At 47.2% G+C, this 12,277-nt stretch overlaps 1 protein-coding gene across 4 annotated transcripts in view; it reads left to right on the forward strand.

Moving 5' to 3' along the window:
- Positions 1 to 8,148: 8,148 nt before the first annotated feature.
- Positions 8,149 to 12,277, forward strand: part of Mro (maestro) — a 14,711-nt gene continuing 10,582 nt past the window's right edge. For 3 of the 4 annotated variants that reach the window (XM_055622699.1, XM_055622701.1, XM_055622700.1), the window contains exon 1: positions 8,180 to 8,547. The gene's annotated coding sequence lies outside the window, so the exon portion shown is untranslated. The other variant, XM_055622696.1, reaches the window with a different exon arrangement.

Here is a 12,277-nt window from a genome sequence, read left to right on the forward strand (position 1 = left end):
TTCTATCTCCCCCTTCTTTCATAAGATTCCCTGCACTCTGCCCAGAGTTTGGCTCTGAGTCTCAGCATCTGCTTTGATACTCTGCTGAGCAGAGGTTCTCTATGGTAGGCTCCTGTCCTGTTCCCCGCCTTCTCCTACTTCCGATGTCTGTCCCGTTTGCCTTTCTGAGGACTGAGCATCTTACCCAGGGTCCTCCTTCTTGCTTAGCTTCTTTAGTATGTTTATCCTATATGTCTAATAGTCACTTATGAGTGAGTGTATACCATGTGTGTCTTTTTGCTTCTGGGATACCTCACTCAGGATGATCTTTTCTAGTTCCCAACATTTGCCTGAAAATTTCATTATTTTCTTGTTTTTAATTGCTGAGTAGTATTCCATTTTGTAAATTTCTGTATTTATTCCTCACGTGAGGGACATCTAGGTTGTTTCTTGATTCTGGCAATTACGAATAAAGGTGCTACAAACACACATCAGAATATCTAAGATCAAACATTCAAGTGACAACACATGCTGGAGAGAATATGGAGAAAGGGGAACCCTCCTCCACTACTAGTGGGAATGTAAACTTGTACAACCACTCTGGAAATCAATCTGGCGCTTTCTCAGACAATTAGGAATAGCGCTTCCTCAAGATCCAGCTATACCACTCCTAGGCATATACCCAAAAGATGCTCAAGTACACAACAAGGACATTTGCTCAACCATGTTTGTAGCAGCTTTATTTGGAATAGCCAGAATCTGGAAGAAAAATAATTTTAAAGATTTATTGTATTGTTTTTTAGGTATGTGTGGATGCACTTGAGTACATGTGCCTATAGAGGGCAGAAGAAGAGCCTCTGGAGCTGAGCTGGAGGCACAGCCTCTGTGAGCCACCTGTAGCTGTGCTAGGCACTGAACTCGGGTCCTCTGCAAGAACAGTGTCTTCTCTTAACCACGGAGCCAGCTCTCTGTCCCTGAAAGGAGAAACAACTTTAAGTGTCACGTAGTACAACTATTTCCTCTTTAAAATATGTATAAATATCACTCTGTTGTTAGATTTGGAGTTGCTAGGTTGCTTAATTAGATGTAATTTTTGCTCATCAAAGAAAACCTTTTCTCTACCTCCCTCCCTTTTTAATGAATCATGTGTATGTACCCTGAATAAATATTCATTTGGAGGAGTGCATTTGTAGCATAGAATTTGTAATAATGAATTCACCTTTTCTTTCATTCTAGTAGCGGTTTTAAATTTCTGGATTGCATAGAATTCTCCTTCCTCCATGGAGAGAGGAAGAGGGAGAAGCACAGCTGCTGGTCCCTTCCCCCACATTCACTCAGGACTTCAGGGAGGAAGTGGATAGTGGGTGAGGCCTCTCCGGCAGGCCCTGGCCTCTCAGTGGTGGGTGGCCCCACTCACAGTTAGCTTACACTCAGTGAGGACTGAATTCATGAGAGATGACTGTGCCTCTCTTACAGTAAATGTGGGATCGTATGACACTTGTGAGCTTTGTTTCCAGAGGCTTGCATAGAGGAGCAACAGAAAGAGAGCTGCCTCTTCCTTCCTTGCCATCACTTTTCTTTTTACAGTGTATTCTCTTAGGGGATGTACAGAGTAATGAAAAAAATAAGCTTCAGATTTTAATTTTATGCTAAAAGATATAAGGGACAAAAAGACCTGACCATCTTCTTACTCTAATAATCTTTTTTATTTTAAAACATAAAAATAACTGCTTTTAACAATAAAATGCCAATAACACATGAAAGTGTGCATTTGAACAGTTTTCTTCCTTGCCCAGTTACTCTCCCAGGAGGTTTTTGTTAATGATTTCTTCAATATCTTTCCAAGAGAAAAAGATCACGTCAGGTTATCTTTCTTTTAAAAAAATTCTTGCTTTTATTCATGCATGTATCTGTTTACATGCTATGTCATGTGTGTGCAGGCTCTGAGGAAATGCCAGAAGATGCCATTAAAGCCCCCCCTAAAGCTGGTGTGACAGGCAGTTGTGAGCCACCCAATATGGTACATTTTGGCCCAGCAAAGCTACCTCTCCTTAGCTCCCATTTTTATCATATGACCATTCACTATAGATCTCATAACTTTAAGTACTTATTATGATAATTTTATGGCAGATGGACATAAAATCTTTTCCTGAAGGAGTTTTTCCTTTTCCTAGTTTGCCCGATGCACCACGGCCTTGTGTAGATAGCTATGTAAGAACCGCTGGTCAAAGTGTGCTCACAGTCTTTTGTCCACTTTTGACACCTTTGTCATCCATTGCCCCCCTAAAAGTCTGCACCAGGAGTCCTCAGTTTTAACTAGGAAAGTGCCTTACTTTTACAATCTAAAACGTCAGTGGTTTTAACGCATAGTCAATTGTCACTTACCCGCGTTTATAAAAAAAAAAAAAAGAGAGAGAGAGAGAGAACAGAAGTAACAAATGAACAAAGAACAACAGCAACAAAGGCCCCAAATCCCAGGTATGGGGGAGAAAAAAAACCCCAATGATTTGCACATTGCTGATATACTGGGGATGACTGAAAATGAATCTCTGAAAGGAGTGCGTGCCATCAACCAATAAAGGATACAGCCCTTCGCCACACGGCACTTAGGATCTGTTCACCCCAACACCCATGCGTCGACAGTGTCCTCCTTTGTTGATTTGTGTGTTTTCTGGAGATCTCAGACAACCAATAATGGGGAGCTGTAGTGCTGTGAGGCACTTGTGGTAGGAGAAGGGCATTATGGGATTAAAGATGGGGTGCTTATGAGATGTCTGTTATAGAGTACAGAGAAGAATGCTGTCCTGTTGGTATTCTCCTCTCTCTCTCTCAGCTTTCTCTGTGTGGCCCTGGCTGTCCTGGAACTCTGCAGACCAGGCTGGTCTTGAACTGAGAGTTCCACCTGCCTCTGCCTCCTGAGTGCTGGGATTAAAGTCGTGCTCCTCCGTGGCTCAGCATCTTCTCATCTCTTACAGATCAACCATCTCAGTAAGAGGGCGAATGGCCAGTGGCAGCAGCACCCACTCTAAAGCACTCTGGACATGGGCTTACAGCTCTCTTGATCAAATGGTGTCTGACATTTCTGTCCTGCCGCGTAATGCCTATGTTCGTGCTCCTGTGTGGAACTTCAAATGTGAAATTGAAAGGAAAACGACAGTTGTGGGCAGAAGATTAAGAAGCAGGACTTGAGGGCTGGGGGCACAGCTTGGATCAAGAGTGCTTGCCCAGAACCTAATAGGTCCTGGATTCAATCCCCAGGACTGATAAAAGAAACATTTGTTTTAAAGCTAGATGTGTTGGTGCACATTTGTAATCCCAACATTTGGGAGAGAGGCAGGAGGGTGAAGAGGTCATTCTCAGTTGTACACAGTGAGTTTGTGGCTAGCCTTGGCTACATAAGATCCTGTCTCCAAAACTAGAAACCAGGCTTGCAAAAAGTGGCTCAGTGAGTAAAAGTGGTTCACCTGCTTCCAAGCATGATGGCTTCAGCTGGATCCCCGGTGAAGCAGAAAACTGACTCTAAGTCTTCTGACTCACACATGCCCCAAACGAACAAATGAACAAACAACCAAACAAATGAACAAACAAACAAATAAAGTAATTTTAAAATTTAAAAGCAAAAGTGTTAAGCAGTGTTCAAAACAAACTTCATAGAGAAACAAGGAAGGTGGCAGAGAAGGCCGGGCTGGGAGGCTATGAGAACGACTCTGCCCTTAGCAGGTCAAGGCAGGAGAGACTGCTGAACCCCAAGATTCTAGCCCCCTTAACTAACTTTGGGCTTTCAGTGGGGGATTCACTATCCATACTGCCTTTACTTCCCTATTTGTCACACAGGAAGAGAATGACCTCACCCCCAAGGCTGGACGGTTGAAGTCACCTCGTGAGAACACTTTGGGATGTTAGAGGCAGAAGGGAAACTACATGCGTCCACAGCTGTGGCTGGTGGACACGACTGTGGCCTGTGGACACGACTGTGGCTGCCCTCTGCTGTTGGCTCTGTCTGGTGATCCACAGAAAAAGCATGGCCGCTTGCAGCCAGCTCAAGCAGCGAGAAAAACACAGCAAGAGAATCTTCAGAGTTTTCAGAGCCATGTATCTCCAGCAATGAGCCGGGGACAGAGAGTCTACAAGAGGCCCTATTGTGTATCTCTCTCGTCTGCCCAGTGTTCCATCTTCAAGGACGAAATACAGCTCACTGTAGATTATGGGTTTTCATAAAGGATAGCAGTGTTCCCAGAGTTAACTATATTCACCATTCACCAGGATGAGCACAGAGGGAAAAGCCAGATGCCCTGGGCTCCTCCTTGCATAGCTCAGGTAAGGGCATTCGGACCAGTTTCTGGATTCCACCTGTTCTGAGGTAGAACAATTTGTGGAATACAGGCTGTTGATCTGCAGGGACTTAGGCAGAAAGACTGAAAAACGACTGTGTACGTTCACCGTTACTTCTGGGAAAGAGAAATACTGGAGACGCCAGAGGAATAAGAAGCTAGAACTCCTCCCTCCTTCCCTCTGTCTTCCCCTTTTTTTCTCCATGTTTCCTTGCTTCTTTCCTCCTTCCTTCCTTCCTTCCTTCCTTCCTTCCTTCCTTCCTTCCTTCCTTCCTTCCATCCTTCCATCTATCTTTTCCTTCCTTCCTTCGTTCTAGCCTCTCTGCTACTACTGGGAATCAAACTTAGGGCCTCAGGCATGCTGAGTGGGAAGTGCTCCTCCACTTGAGCCACAGCCTCAATATTCTCTTTTTAAACCTGCCATTTACATTTACCATATGCTGACTTTATTCCTGGGCCTCGTGTTCCTTCTGGGATGTCCTTCTCTTCCATGCCCCCTTCTCTTTAGCACAGGAGCAGTCTGTCCCTTCTCAGTAATGACCATCTCAGTGAGGGACCCTGGCCACAAGCTCTGTAAGCACAGAGCACGCACAGTGGGGCCTTCGTTCACCTGGATATGCTCGCTGACGAAGGCTCTCTAGTAGTCGGGTCTGATGAATTCCGGTCAGTTTGTGCTTTATAGCAAGACTCTGTCTCAGGAACTGGGGTGGGGGGGGGCGGGAAGGTGGGGAGGACACATATCTACAGAAGCCCTTGAGATCGCTGTCTCTCCCAGTGACTCAGTGCTCTTTTGGGCTTCTGGAGTGCTGGGTCCTGTGCCATCTCTGCTGTCTGGTCTGGTGTGCTACAAAGCAACAGCTCTCAGGCGTTTGGTAGATTGCTTGACTCGAATAGCTCAGTGGCCTGGCAGTCTCTCCTGTCCTTAAGGGGAAGGCTTAAATGTCTTGGTTCTTACAGCAGTGTAGGGTTTTCTGGGTCAAAGGATGTGTCAGTGGGAGGGCTGGGAGTTGTTAACAATGACCGTCAGGCAATAAAGGCAGGAAAACAGAAGGAAGAACCATGGCACAAGGACCCAGCCGAAAGCAGCTCCCTGCTCGGTTTGTAGACCTCTCTCTGCGGGCGACCCGGGGCCATAGAGACACCTGTGTTCGTGTGCCACGGCATGTTTGAAGCTGAGGACGAGTTCCAGTGTGTCCTTCCGTGGCCTGCACTTTACTCCGTGTTGGAAGCAATATGACCATCCCCCTCTTCCCACAGCACGCTCACATAGGACAGGGGGAGGCAATTCGAGGGGACCACCCCTCCCCCAGGGGTCTTCGCTCGCTGCGGGTGGCTCTGACACCCCCACTCAGGTGGATGGGGAGCTGTTGCCTAACCAGGGTTAGTTGTTTGGCTGCCTGTTATTGGTGGCCTCCGGCTTGGGCCCGCTTTGCTTTCCATGGTGCCCTCTTTCTGGTCTGTCTAGATGCACGCGGCCTTCCTTTACAGTGGGTTTTCTGAGCCACTGCCCGTTGCCTCTCATGGTTCATTCTCAGCACCTCCTGCGGCGCTTCCCCTTGTGACTGACAGGGACCCTTTAGACCCATATATTCAGGCCTCTCCTTTAGGGTCTTCAGGGGGCAGGGTGAGCATCGGCTTCAGATGCTGAGCATCCTGGTATGAGAAGCAGGGTCAGATACACACTCGAGGCATGAAGCGTGCACGAACAGGAAGCCAGCCTAGTGCTCCGCCGCTGTGTCCCGACCCCGCCCTTTCCCTCCCTTCAGGAGTAAAAATCTTTGACAAGGCTTGGCTTAGTATTTCCTGAAATGAGACGGAAAGGGGGAAACCCCAGTCCCTCCTTTTAGACGCGTTTCTGGTTGGACACTGCACACTCAGGCAGGAAGCACTCCTGTCAGTGCAGCTGAACTAAAGAGAAGCCATTTTGATGGCCATTTGTGTCCCGATTTCACAGGCCTAAGTGGAAAGTGAACGGTCTATTGATCCGATTTGCCGTCTTCATCAGTAACGCGGGAGAAAGAATTACTTTTCTAGTGGCCTCAGCACCTGTGTATCTCTGACAAAATGAAAATGTCAATGGAGAATAAAATGGGGCTATCAAATAATGAAATAACTCTAGTGCGCTATTTTTTTTTTTTAAGGACAGAATGTTATCTGCATGTCAGTATGTGACAATCAAATTTTTGGAGAGACTTCTATAATTACCCGGACACCTAAGGCTAAGCAAGCGGAGGCTTGGGTTCTCTTGTGACATTGTACCATGATAAGGAGACTAGACATTGTTCCGGGGACAGTCCGGAGTACTGATACTATGCCCTGTGTCCACTGTGTACAGGTTTCAGGGCAAGTCCACTGCTGGCATCCATTGACGGCTTTTAGTTTCAAACCTGTTTCCCTTTGTGGCTTTAAGCACAAGCTTTGAGAAGCAATGCAGGTTAGGTTTCCCGTTTGGCAACAGAAGACATTATATTCCCTCTAATGTCTTTAGATGTGGATGCAGGGTAACATTAGAAAGAAGGGATTATTGACAGGGTACCAGCTGGGGCTGGAGAGTCAGTGCTAGAGGGCTTGTTAATCACAGGCAAAAAACACTGCTCCTCTTGTGCCTGTGTCCAGTGATCTGCAGTTACACAGCACAGCCCAGGCTTCTTGTCACTGGTTTCCTCTGTCCCCGGTATAACCCTGTCCAGTTTGGGGTCATTCATAGCCTTATATGTTCAGTATCCAGATGATGCCATTGAAAATCTATCCCTACTCTTGCAGAGAATAAGGCTAATTTGGAAGATCTGAACTTGCAAATCCACAGGAACGCTCATTTCATGTAGCCAAGCCTTTTATTCCTGTGTCCGCTCCTAGGCAAGGAGGAGAGCCACTGCTCTGCTCCCCAGAGGTGACAGCCTCCGCCCCCTCACCCTCCCACTCCTCACCATCCCTTCACATCTTCCTCACCCTACTGAAACTGCATCTCCAAGGTCAACTGTGGTTATTTCTTCACAAAGCCCAGTCCAAACAGGATTTGGTTTCATCTTCATTTTTCTCTACTCCAGACATCGATTTTCCTTGCCCTGCTCTGATGTGGTTTATGTGGTTTATATTTATCCACCTGGCTCCTAGTTGGATTTTCTTAACTGGTCCTTTGCATAGCAGCGTCTTGGCTGGGAGGACCAAAGCCTAGTATTAGCTCTCACCCTGCCACTAACTGTATCAAAATTAGGATAACAGGAGGTGTTATATCCTTGGTTTGGTGTCGAAATTAAATGGAATAATTAACGAAATATTTGCTCTCAAGTTTGGCAAGAGAAAGTACTCGTGAATGTTACCGGATGGCACAACAGGCTCAAATGTGAAAACAGATGGCTTCCCTCTCATCCCTGCCCCCTTTAGCTCATTTTGTCCTCCTCATGCCACACAGGGCCAGTCAGTAAACGTTTATTGACGCACAGATTCACGCACATGGTGGCAGAGTTCAGGGAAGGAGGAACGACCCGGAGGGAGATTCCAGAGGCTGCAGAAGCAGCAGAAGCCTTGTTGTTCAGTTTTTAACTAAAACATGACTTAACACGTTGAGTGTTTGATCCTTTCCGGACATAAGGAGTTTGTTGAAGAGGAAGCTGCGATAGCAGTTACAGTACTTGCTAGTGTGACAGTCAGCCACTGTTTGGCCTAGGGACGGGGCGTCCAGTTCTTAGATTAAAAGCTGCTCTAACAGGATTATGTCCCGGAAAGGCGGCCAGGGCCCTGGAAGCCTTGACTGGAAGCATGGTGCCATCTACTGGCCTCGCCGGAAAATGACGCCGGGCAGCGCTTGTCTTTGGAAAGGGTGAAAGTCCTCAGAATTAACCATTCTTTCTGCAACGTGAGTGAGACTGGACAGGAGGAATCAGTGAGGGGCAGGCACAGCAAACAGCAGGCAGGAGACACCGCGGCCGCGCGGGACGCAAAGGGCGACGGGGTGGGCGAACGACGATCTTGAGGTTGTCGGTGGAGGACAGTTCCCTCTCCCTCCTCCCCACCTCGTACTCGCGGATCCCCTCTCCTATTGGGCTCACTTTTCTGTTCTCAGCTGCCTCCAAATTCCGAGAGGACTGTCTGTCTTCTCTTTTTGTCTGTAAGGAAACCAGGGCTGGGGAAATCTCCCCGAGTTATCAGCTGAAACAGCGCGTCTGCTGGGGGACCCCGGAGCAGCCTCCAGACCCGAAACAGCAGCTCCTCACGTGACAGCCACCCCAAGAGCCAGGTAAGGTGACTGCTGGCTGAGAGGAATTGCTAGCGTCGTCCTGGTTCCCACATCCTTCCTGGCATGTGCTCTGGCCACCTGCACTGGAGGGAATTGAATCCAAGAATGTTGCTCTCTGGTGATACTTCCTTTAGAAGAAGGAAGAGGGTAATACTGACATGGAAGCCAAACTATCGTTTTGCATTAGTAAACTGTGCCAATCGGTCAATAGTTGGGTTATAGACAATTGTCTTTCAGGGGAGACTTATAATCTAGGAAGGTCTGGGAGAAGATATGGACGCTTCAGACTGAAGTGTGCGCACACTTGGTCAGCACACAGGGAGTTAGTGGTCTAGGGGTTTTCAGGGCTGGATGAAAAGTGCATACAGACTGTGAGCCTGCCATAGTGCTACACAACTATGACCCCCAGTTCCTGAGGGACTGAGACAGAAGGTTAGCAAGTTCAAGGGCAGTTTGGAAGTTAAAAAGTTATTTTATTTTTTAAGAAACAAGGAGTGGGGGTTTCAGATTTTTTAATTCATTGCTATTCGTCTTTTGGGTTTTTTTCTTTTTCTTTTTCTTCTTCTCTAAAAGGAAGATGATGAAACCTGCCTGTCGAGAAAATGTGAGAATTAAATGAAACATGGTAAGAATTCTTTTAGTTGAGCTGGCGGCTGGATTTAGTTAATAAAGAAGTTAGTTAAAATAGAGGACTCATGAAAGTAACGCCTCGCAAACTGCACCTGAAGTGCAGGCTTCTTACTAATTCAGGACGTGCCTTGTCTTTGCCTTCTCATCGGCTGGCTGGCTTTTAGAGCTGTTAAACCACGAGTGTGCTGTCGAATGATATTTTGGCTTTGGCTTGTTCTACTCGAGCAAGAACGTAAAGGCGCTGGTGGCGCTACTGCACCACCCTTTCAAGTCAAGAAGTCCCTCCAGATAGTCACGATTTCTCTCAAGCTCCTCCCTATCTGCATGCCTAGCTGCACAGCAATAGTTGAGCCACTTCCCATGGTGAAGTTATTCCAAAATATCTAACTTGGCTTTCAGAGAAACGACTTCCTTCCCTTGTATACCCAGACGCTTCCAGATGCTTGAGCCCTGGCATGGAGATAAATAATTAGGTAACTAATTAACTTCACGGTTTGCAGTAACAGGTAGAGCTGTGAGCTGCTTCTTGGGAAGCGTGCTCCCGTGGAGCACGGTACCGTGAGCACTGTCACCACTGTGGTGGGGGACAGAGTCTGCACAGGGCCCAGAGAATCACAGTTGACCTTTCGCTCTTCCTGCCCCGTGTTGAAGGTGCCTGACCTGTGCCTCATAGCCATATTATTACCAGAGCTACTTGTATTATTACTATGGCTAGTGAGCTCAGAGCTCAAAGGGTAGCTGGAAATCTGACAGGTTTTCCTCTTCATTTTACAGATGAGAAAAAAAAAATACAATCGTCTGCAATCTGCGTCTTCATAATATGCTCTGTGGCTTAGATGATCACAAAGCTAGTACCTGAGTCTCAGGGATCTGTGTTTGTAAGGGCGTCTGGGTGCTAGAATACTGCTTGAGAAGCTCCTCATGCCCCTGGTCCGTGGCTTTGCTGGAGGACCAGATAGAGCCATGATGCACTAATGGCCTTGGGGTGGTGAAAAGCTTGAGCCAGGGCACGGCGTCCACTGGAAGCGTGTCCAGAGGTGGGGGGGGGTGCATTAAGCAGGGTGTAGAGCGGTGAAACCAGTGTCAGTCAGAGTTCTGTCTTCAGTCTGAGGTATCCAGGCCTCTTCTTCCTCCTCCTTGGGCCCCCAGCCTGTAAGCCCCACAGGAAAGCCTACCTCTGTTAGGAAATGATTGTTTGGAGCTGGAGGGAAGAACCAGCTGACCAGGACCCTGTGTTCTGTATCCAGGCTCCTCCTAGGAAGCCTGTGTTGCCACAGGTGGAGATAAGTCTTGGCTTTGATTGGATGGGGTGTAAAGGTCACAGCTATTGGAAGGAAGCTACACTTAGCAAGGGTGTGTGCAGGTCTTGTAGGAAGTCGCTGGTACTAGAGAGGGCTTTGCAACTCATTTAACCCGAGTTGGCATTACCTGATTGTTTTTATAATTGTTCTAAAGCCTAGACCTTTCTGCAGCTCATGACATTTCTGTTTTTTCTGCCTGAAAACTTCCCAGCACAGCTGTGTACCACCACACCCTGCTTGCTTATTCTTTTTATTTGTGTGTGTTTTTTAATTTATTTATTTCATTTTGTTTTAAGACAAAACATGTAGCTCCAGGTTGGTGCCCTGGAGCTCGCAGTGTAGCCCAGGCCGTCCTTCTGCCTCTGTTTCCTGAGTGCTAGGATGACAGATGTTGTTTTGCATTTTTTAAAGGAAATTTTAATAATGGCATTTTGGCTGGGGTCTTTTCCCGAGGTATGGCCTCATCTACATGGAGTGTGCCGATCTTGGGATTCATTGCTAGTTCATAAATACTTATACACTAGTGTGTGCTCAGCAATACCGATAGTCTTGTACAAAAAGTGCGACACTCAGGCCCTTGGCTCCCTGAGATTCTGGTCCAGCAGTTCTGAAGTGGGCCTGGAGTCTGACAAGTCCTAGGAACAGTGAACTAGAAGGCTCCCCTAACAGTGTAGTAAACACTTTCAAGTTTGCATTCAACATCAAGATGAGCCCTGAAAGGCAGCCTTTGAGCTGACAGGAAATGGCAGTCTTGGTTTTTTTGAGGGGAAGCAGGGACCCTGGAGAGGATTTGCTAGAACAAATGGCAAGCCAGAGAGGGAACCCAAGTGTGCCTCTCTAACCACAGGGTCTGTATCTTCCAGAAGAAGCTGCTCAATTTACTTTCACTTTGTCCTGGCTGCGAGCATTCCATGACTTGGAATTCTAGTCCTGCCTGTTAGGACCAGCTTGCTGCTTGGTGCCCGAAGCTGGGGGAAGCCACCTCCGCTGGCTAGCATCCTTTGCAGCAATGTTAATCTTGTAAATGAAGTTGAGTAAGAAACAAGGAAAGGCTTGTTTTCACGCCCCATGGAGAGTAGCTCCAGGCATTATCTGCTTTGCCATGGAGCGCAGACGCCAGCTGCTTTATAATGAGGCTCATGGCCTCCTTGGAGAGCAGGCCACAGCCTATCAGATTTGTGCTTTTTTTTTTTTAACAACCCATACCTGTTGTCAGGTACCTGTCAACTCTGATGCAGAGAATTTCACCCAAGGATTAGTAGGTTCTGTTCAAACTTAAAGCAGCTTGAAGAAAACCTCAGAAGCAACCACTCACACACACACACACACACACACACACATTGCACACACACACACACTTTGTGTAACGTGTGTGTGTGTGTGTGTGTGTGCATGTGTGTTTTCTGTTTTGCCTCAGTATGAGTGTATAAGTCCTTTATTCTGGAGGGGACAGGCTTCTGATACTGTGACTTCTTTCTTGTATTATGATGGTTCTAAAGTGTGGCCCCCAGGGTAGTTGTAGCTCAGTGCCTCCTGAGAGTAGAAATATAGGTTAGTAGGTTGCCTGTCTGTTCCAGTGCACAGAGTCAGAAACTCTGAGGAGTAGGCCTGGAGTGTGTGTTTTAATATGCTCACCCTGGAGGTTCTGATACATGCCCAAGTGTGAAAACCACTGGACAATTCAAAGTCCGAGGGGTGGGGGGAGTGCCTTCATTTCAACAAAGGGATCCTCAGTAAGGTGACTGGTGGGAAGTGTGTGTGTGTGTGTGTGTGTGTGTGTGTGTGTGTGTGTGTGTGTG

This window comes from Psammomys obesus, unplaced genomic scaffold (assembly GCF_907164565.1).
Source record: "Psammomys obesus unplaced genomic scaffold, mPsaObe1.curated_primary_1811, whole genome shotgun sequence".
Taxonomy (NCBI): domain Eukaryota; kingdom Metazoa; phylum Chordata; class Mammalia; order Rodentia; family Muridae; genus Psammomys; species Psammomys obesus.